Source organism: Bubalus bubalis, chromosome 11 (genome assembly GCF_019923935.1).
Source record: "Bubalus bubalis isolate 160015118507 breed Murrah chromosome 11, NDDB_SH_1, whole genome shotgun sequence".
In the NCBI taxonomy this organism is placed as follows: Eukaryota; Metazoa; Chordata; class Mammalia; order Artiodactyla; family Bovidae; genus Bubalus; species Bubalus bubalis.
The window spans coordinates 75,389,816-75,399,225 of NC_059167.1; the positions used below are offsets into that span (position 1 = coordinate 75,389,816).

General features: G+C 38.5%; 1 pseudogene; it reads right to left on the bottom strand.

Moving 5' to 3' along the window:
- Positions 1 to 7,880: 7,880 nt before the first annotated feature.
- LOC112588010 lies at positions 7,881 to 8,831 on the bottom strand (annotated as a pseudogene).
- Between the last annotated feature and the right edge of the window lie 579 nt (positions 8,832 to 9,410).

The following is a 9,410-nucleotide window of genomic DNA, read 5'->3' on the forward strand; positions in this document are numbered from 1 at the left end:
TTTTACATTTTGTCTTGGGATCTCTTTTCGTGTACTTCTATGTCCAAAAAAATCACATATGTCAACTCTCTCTAAACCTTCTGCATTCTACTTACAGTTTAAAGACAAAATTTAAAAAGCAAAATTTGAAAATTATAAAGCACTTAAGAGAGTAGTAGAGCCAACTGATATTTAAGTTTTTATTTTACTTGTATACTTTCCATATCATATTATAAGATGATATTTACACTGGAAATAATTTTTTCAGTTTCACATTTTTGGATGTCTCTTCTATTCAGGTAGTTCCTATTCAGACTTTTTTTTCATCTTGAAAATATTACAAGTACCTAATTAATTTTTTTCCCTTTTTCAGAGCATTGGTTTATAATTTATGTCTTTTGAAGAACTAATGGAGATTACAAGAACCCTTGTTTTCTTAGTTTCTTATGTCAGCAATTTTTCTTACCTGTTTATCAAACTACAGAGGATGAGAATCATTCATATAATCATCTTGGCAACAGAGAGCTAAACCCCAAACATTAAAAAATCATTTGACTTTTCCTCATATCTTTCATGTTACCCTAATGCAAAAGCTGTGTGACTCTAGTAAAAGGCCAAAGTCGGTTTACTTTCTGCAACATAGCAATACCCCTTTTACACTTATACTCCACTGCTTGTCAATTTGTTACTTCAGACACTAGCTACCCAGTTTTAGGCTAACACTCATGCATTTGAACATATGACTCACATCGTTAGCAGCCCATATCTGACATTAGAGTTACTTTCCTTATTGTTGTTTACCCTTATTATTTTCTTTTACCTGTACAAAGAAAAGAATATCTTCATAGAGTCTTAGATTTTCTGTGTTCTTTAATATAAAGTGCTACAAAATATTGCTGTTGTAGAAATAAAGCTAATTAATAGTTCCAGAGGACACTGATCAAGTGATACTGCATAGAAGAGAGTTGCAAGGAGTTCATGGGTCTGGGGACTTTACCCCTGGGGACTTATTTGATTTGACCAGAAGAGAGATTCTAAAAACCTCATAATAAGACACTAGAGACAGAGAGGAAACAACATATGTTTATAAACATTGAAAAATGGAACGCAAGATCTTTAAACAAGATTTTGTTAATTTGACTTATAACTTTCAAATATTTCTTTCTTCTTTGAGAAAATCCTTTGGTTGCAGTGCACAACATGTGGGATCCTAGTTTCCAGACCAGGGATCAAACCCCTGCCTCTGCATTGGGAGCTTGGAGTCTTAACCACTGGACCACCGTGGAAGTCCCTCAGGTATTTCAATATATGGCTTACATACTTTTATTTTCACTCTTGTCCATGTCCCCACAATTGCCATAGGCAATAACTCTTTCATTTACAGATTCAGTGATATGAGGAGCCCCAAATTGTCAGAGGCCAGTCTTAGCTGCATTCCCTTTGGAATATTCTTCCCAGGAGGCATCAGGACCTCTGAGCTTACTAATCCAAAGTTCACAAGAATGGGGAGTATAAATTCCCATGGTAAATGATTCAATCCTATTGCTAAAGTGACTTTCCCCCTTTTAGGTTCACATATGCTGGCTATAGGACAGAGGGCAATATGTAGTGGCCACTGGTTTAAGATATGTTCTTCACAGAATATATAGCCTCCTAAACGTGCTAGGTGTTCACTTCCCAATTGATACAAAAGCAGAGCATTTACAAGGCCATTCCATCATGCCATCAGTGAGCTGTTTCTTAGTTATGGAGCATGCATGTATGCATGCTATAGTAAATTCTTTTGGTCTGTTGTTATACTTCATTTTCTGTAAAAATGTGCCCTGAGCTGCTGATATTTCATGGGACACCACAAGAACAGATAAAAGCAGAAAAGTCATGCTGTAAGCCTATAAATGATAGTTTCTGTAGATGCGCCATGGTTGGGAAAGAAAAATCAGTACCCTGAATAAATTTATATCACTATGAAGATAGGTCTGTAATCCTGGAAAATCTGGACGGTGAGTCTACTGAGAGCATGGTGAGGTATGGCACCATAAAGGGTTCTGAGGCTTTATATTATAGAGAGGGCACAGAGAATGTCTATGAAAAGACTTTTAGAGATTACTCACTATACAGGAACAAGATGATTTGCCTCTGTGATGTAAAACTTGCCTCCACATTCCCTCCCTAGACTGCATGTCAAGGAATTTATACTTTGGTCTTTCTCAGGTCTTAAGGAAAAAAACCAACCATTAGCCTTGTTTACAAATGAGTAACATCTATAGTAAGTAAGATTAGTAAGTATCATAGGACATCTTTTCTTCCAAGGAAAGTATACAATTACAGATATTCCCTGTCTGAGGGAAGGGAAAGATGGCTGTATAGGAAGACCCTGAACTCATCTCCTTCCACAGGCACATTGAATATATACCTACATAAAGAGCAACTGCTTCTGAAGAAGATCTGAGGATTGATTGACCATCTACTGCACATAGTAGTCTACATAAAAATGGAATACCCATGATGAGGGTAAAAAAGGAGAGTGAAAAAGGTGGCTTAGAACTCAACATTCAAAAAACTAAGACCATGCCATCCAGTCCCATCACATGATGGCAAACAGAAGGGGAAAAAGTGGAAACAGTGGCAGATTTTATTTTCCTGGGCTCCAAAATCACTGTGGCCAGTGACTGCAGCCACGAAATTAAAAGATGCTTGCTCCTTGGAAGGAAAGCTATGACAAAACTTAGACAGTGTATTAAAAAGCAACGACATCGTTTTGCCAACAAAGGTCTGTATACTCAAAGCTATGGTTTTTCCAGTAGTCATGTATAGATGTGAGTTTGGACCTTAAAGAAGACAGAGCACCAAAGAATCAGTTCAGTTCAGTCGCTCAGTTGTGTCTGACTCTTTGCGACCCCATGAATCGCAGCACGCCAGGCCTCCCTGTCCATCACCAACTCCCGGAATTCACTCAGACTTACGTCCATGGAGTCAGTGATTCCATCCAGCCATCTCATCCTCTGTCGTCCCCTTCTCCTCTTGCCCCCAATCCCTCCCAGCATCAGAGTCTTTTCCAATGAGTCAACTCTTCACATGAGGTGGCCAAAGTACTGGAGTTTCAGCTTTTGCATCATTCCTTCCAAAGAAATCCCAGGGCTGATCTCCTTCAGAATGGACTGGCTGGATCTCCTTGCAGTCCAAGGGACTCTCAAGAGTCTTCTCCAACACCACAATTCAAAAGCATCAATTCTTCGGCGCTCAGCCTTCTTCACCGTCCAACTCTCACATCCATACATGATCACAGGAAAAACCATAACCTTGACTAGATGGACCTTTGTTGGCAAAGTAATGTCTCTGCTTTTCAATATGCTATCTAGATTGATCGTAACTTTCCTTCTAAGGAGTAAGCGTCTTTTAATTTCATGGCTGCAGTCACCGTCTGCAGTGATTTTGGAGCCCCCCAAAATAAAGTCTGCCACTGTTTGTTTCTACTGTTTCCCCATCTATTTCCCATGAAGTGATGGGATCGGATGCCATGATCTTCGTTTTCTGAATGTTGAGTTTTAAGCCAACTTTTTCACTCTCCTCTTTCACTTTCATCAAGAGGCTTTTTAGTTCCTCTTCACTTTCTGCCATAAGGGTGGTGTCATCTTCATATCTGAGATTATTGATATTTCTCCCGGCATTCTTGATTCCAGCTTGTGTTTCTTTGCTTTCAAATTGTGATTCTGGAGAAGACTTGAAAGTCCCTTGGACTGTAAGGAGATCAAAACAATAATCCTAAAGTAAATCAGCCCTGAATAATCATTGGAAACTCCAACACTTTGGCCATCTGAGGCAAAGAGCTGACTTACTGGAAAAGACACTGATGCTGGGAAAGACTGAAAGCAAAGGAGAATGGAGCAGCAGAGGATGAAATGGTTAGATAGCATCATTGACTCAATGGACATGAATTTGAGCAAAACTCTAGGAAATAGTGAAAAACAGGGAAGCCTGGCATGCTGCAGTCCATGGGGTTGCCATAAGTCAGACACGACTTAGAGATTGAACAACAACCCTTCATGGGAACCCCACCAGTCATAGAGACCTTCAATATGGAGGAATACGGCTGGTGTGCTCCCCTGAAACATGCTGAACAAATAGTAGGTTCAAATACACCTAGACTATATGAGAAGACAACCTATTTTGTAACTGTAGGTCATCTGTCAAACAAACAGGAAACTGCTGGAGCTCTCTCAGAGGTCAGAGGTGCTAGAGAGCTCCATTTTTGATGCCCCTCCCACTATGGAGAATCTGCATGGTCTGTACTTCCTCAGTGCCCAGCCGTCCCTCTAAGATTGTCTTAGGTGCTGCACTCCCCAGGCACTGCCTCCAGTCTGGATGCTCATGTTCCAGCCAGCTTGCCAAAGCCCCAAAGTACAAGTAGTCTACTCAAGAGGATGCTTCCCCACTTTTTCAAGACCAGGAGAGGTTGCTGTTTCACCTAATTCTTAAAAACAAGAACCACTGGTCAAACCAAATGAAAAGACAGATAAATATGTTCTAAACAAAAGAACAAAACAAAACACCAGACAAACTCTAATGAAACGGAGATAAGTAACTTGCCTGATAAAGAGTTCAAAAAAAAAAATGAGTATAAGGATGTTCATAATACCTGGGAAAAGAAAGGAGGAACTCAGTGAGAACTTAAAATCTTAGATAATATAAGAAAGAATGAATCACAAATGAAGAATTCAATAACTAGATGGCATCAACAGAAGACTGGATGATATGGAAGAGAAGCAATCTGTAAGCTGTGCTAGTGGAAATCACCCAGTCAGAACAGAGAAAAAGAAGAAAGAAGTTCTTGGAATGGAAAAGATTTTAGTAAAATTATGATGTCACAATTTAAAAGCTCTATGGAGTTGGAATCATGAAAAGTACAATTTCTATGCTGCAGAAAATGATAGCTAAAGCTAAAAAAAGCCAACAAATTCAGGGAGACATTTGAATATAAATACAAATATTTGTATTATACAAAAACAAAAATTCAAATACAATATTTGAAAGCAAATAATACACATATTATAATAAAGGAATTAATATCATTAGTGTAGGTGTGGAACTGATAAATCAATATGCAAAGGTAGTATTCTACTTATGAGGACAGGGTGGAATAACATCTCAACACAGGATATTAACTTCTATTTCAATAAGAAAAAACATGTGACAACTTTTTGTCTGTCTTGAATCACTTTTCTCCTTCCACTGATGACAGTACCCCACCTCCCTCATTTGAGAAATGTTCCTCCTTAAATTCATATAGTTCTCTGGAGGTTGTCAACCACACATTTTGGCCTTTGTGACTATGGTGGGCATCCAGACGCAGTCCATGAAAGATCTGGCATAGAGCTAAAACAATGCTAACTGGAATTCTTTCATTGTGTTTTAATATAGATGCTAGGAAAGAAAACCTCTCCCTTTCCTACAGGGTTGCTCTTCTGAAATGACTTAAAATTTGAGTTATTTGCAGCCTCTCTTCACTCCCTACAGGATGCTTAAAAAAGTCCATGTGCAACAGAAGAAAATAAGACCAATGTACAGAGAAAAAAATAGTCAATAGAGAAGGAGGAGAGAAAGAAACAGAGCAAGGAGCAAGACAAATGGAGTGAATGAGAGATAAAAATCCAAAAGTGTGCAAGTAAATGACTCCCTGGAGTCTGAGGCTGGATCCACTATTAGACATCCCCGTAACCTGAGTCAGTAAGTTCCTTTAAAAAATATTAAAAGAGTTTTTGCATTGTGGTAAAAATCTATGTATATAAACATACATCTCACCAGTTCTAAGTACAGCTCAGTAATAAGTATATTCAAGTTGTTGTACAATAAATCTATAGATCTTTTCCTCTTGAACAACGGAAACTTTTCAATTCTTTGTTTTAGTTACTTTAAGCTTTTTTTGATTGGATTCCTGACCATTGTAGTTCAAAGAGTTCAGATTAATAATGTGAAAAAGTACAAGTATATAAAAAAAAGTTAAGATAATTTTTTTAAAAAGAGCTTCCCAGGTGGCTCAATGGTAAAAGAATCTGCCTGCCAATGCAGCAGATGCAGGAAACGCGGATTTGATCCTTGGGCTGGGAAGATCCCCTGGAGGAGGAATGGCAACCTGCTCCAGTGTTCTTGCCTGGGAAATCCCGTGGACAAAGGAGACTGGTGGGCTACAGTCCAGGGGGTCACAAAAGAGTAGGACATAGCTTAGTGACTAAACAACAAAATAAATGGATATACAGGTATTAGTTTCCCAAGGATCCAAAAATGGACTCAACAATGAATAAATGATATAAGGGCAATGGCAATAAAGAGAAAAGGCAAAGAAATTATCAAGTTACGATAAGATATAAAGTAAATAACGACTGCTTGTAAGACCAAAGGAATATTGATAAACTATATAAGAATCTATAAAAATCAGAGTTATTTGCAGTACATCCTTGAGAATAAGCCTTAGTTCCTCTTTGTTGAAATGAATATGAATTCTAAACCTGTTGATGCAAATCCTTCATTTCTTTTTTTTAAAATTTTTTTTTTAATTTTATTTTATTTTTAAACTTTACATAATTGTATTAGTTTTGCCAAATATCAAAATGAATCCGCCACAGGTATACATGTGTTCCCCATCCTGAACCCTCCTCCCTCCTCCCTCCCCATACCATCCCTTCATTTATTTATAAGAGAATATAGTCATTTACAAAGCATTTTCCAAACTTAAATTTAGCTTGCAATTCATTCAAATGCAACAGGAATAGTCATGCCAGGAGAAGGAATGAGAAGAACCTGGCTAGTCACATGTGGAAATAAAGTATCTGTAAGAACATAGGGATTAGATGACCTGGAACATAGTACGAAAATGAGTCAAAAGGTAAACCTTGTGATGTCCAGCCAACACTGTCCAGATAGAAGTCCTGACCTAAGGATCTTATTTTTCCAGTGTGATGGTAGTCATATCCTAGTGTGGGGACATAGTCATTAAATATAAAAATCTGATATGATTAAGTGTTTGTATAATCCAGCTAACTCTTCTTGCTCTGATTCCCTGCTCATTAATGTTTATATCACTGTTTAACTTCCCAGAAAATTTCCTACAGTTGTGAGTTACATTTATGTGGAAGTTCAGGCCACTTAACTGATTTTTCTATGACAAATTAATAAATAGGCATCTTGATGTATATATTTCCATGTAGTATTGCTTTACTAAGTGTCAATTGGCAATCCTTTATATAACCCACTCTGACACTGAAGAGACAATTTTGAAGTTTCGGTTCAGTTCAGGTGCTCAGTAGTGTCTGATTCTTTGCGACTCCATGGACTGCAGCACACCAGACTTCCCTGTCCATCACCAGCTCCCGAGCTTGCTCAAACTCATGTCCATTGAGTCTGTGATGCCATCCAACCATCTCATCCTCTGTCTAGAAGTCTGCTGCTGCTGCTGCTAAGTCGCTTCAGTCATGTCCGACTCTGCGACCCCATAGATGGCAGCCCAGCAGGCTCCATCATCCCTGGTATTCTCCAGGCAAGAACACTGGAGTGGGTTGCCATTTCCTTCTCCAAGGCATGAAAGTGAAAGTGAAGTCACTGAGTCGTGTCCGACTCTTAGTGACCCCATGGAGTGTGTAGAAGTCCAGACCATAGTAAATCCATCAGAGAATGTCTCCTGAGAAACAAGCAATTGGCCTTCTCCAGAAGATACTTTTTACCACACCATATACTTCCTCCAACCATAGTCAGTGACATGGTTTCTCAGTTAACATTTTTAAAAGAATCATATTATTTTGATCTGGGTCATCTGAATGTGAATACAGTACTTGGAATGTCCCAATATTAATAATAGAAGTATAATATCACTCCAACTCAGTTAAGAGACTTTATAATACTTTGGGCATTTAAGAAATCCTTCTGTAAATAATAAATTGACTGCATACTTTCTTCATTGCCACTTTCATTTCTTTGTTCCTCAATGTATAGATGACTGAATTTAAAAAAGGGGTGAGAACTGCATCAAAAACAACAAGGAATTTGTCTAGGTGTGACGTGGAGTGAGGCCAGATATAAACAAAGATGCAAGGACCGAAGAACAACATCACCACCATGACATGAGTTGACAAAGTGGAGAGGGCCTTAGATGAGCTACCTGAAGAGTGTTTCCGAACAGTGATGAGGATAAAAATGTAGGAGACAATCAATATGAAGAATGATCCCAGGGATATAAATCCACTGTTGGCTGTGACCATGGACTCTAGCCTGAAGGTGTCTGTGCAGGCAAGTTTGATGAACCGAGGAAAGTCACAGTAAAAGCTATCAATTATATTAGGGCCACAGATTGGCAATTTTACAACAAAACCCAGTTGAACCACAGAGTGAATAAAGCCAATTATCCATGCAGCAACAAGAAGCAGAAGACACATTTTTCTGCTCATAATAGTGAAATAGTGGAGAGGCTTACATATGGCAACATATCTGTCAAAGGCCATGGCGATAAGAAGCACCATCTCCACACCACCAATGATATGGATGAAGAAGATTTGTGCAATGCAGCCTCCAAAGGAGATGACTTTATGTTTTCTAAAAATGTCATAAATCATCTTGGGAGAAATTACAGAAGAAACTCCCAGGTCGGTGATGGAGAGGTTGGCTAACAGAAAGTACATGGGGGAGTGTAAGTGAGGGTTCCTCATCACAGTGAGAACAATGAGGGAGTTTCCTAGCATGCTGGCCATGTAAAAGACGGAAGAGAACATGAAGAGGAGAAGTTGGATCTCCCAGGAGTTGGTGAGTCCCAGGAACACAAACTCTCACACCATGGAGTGATTCATCCCATGAACTGATATATCAGTTAGAATGTTGAAAAGGAAACTAAAGAAAAAGAAAAGGAAATTAAAATATTAATAATTTTTTATATTATTAAATATAATAATCACTTATTCAAGGATATTCACACTCCAAAGACTATAAATCTCCTCAATTCCTTCTCAGGACCATATAATTACTAAACAGCATTTTTCCTGTGGTCATCTAAAGTAGTTGGGTCACTTCCATGTGCAATGTTCCTTTCACCACAGCCTCCAGGACTACTCATCTATAAATAAGAGAATAGAACAAACATGCTAAGATAGTAGATGTCTTTGGTCAGACTTGGAGGGGTAGGGACGGTGGTATAGTGCACCACAAAGAGAAAAAGAAGAGGTAGAGATGGCCTTTGGTAGAACACACATATTCCATTTTTAAATTGTTCATAAAGCAATCCTTCAGCCATTCAAGTTGTGTCATTTCTTAACCTTACCTCATCTCTGGCACTAATATGTGTCTTGACTCCTTTTATGTCACTACCTACAACTACATTTGCCATTCACACAAATCACTTCAGATATGCAGATGATACCACCCTTAAGTCAGAAAGTGAAGAGGAACTAAAG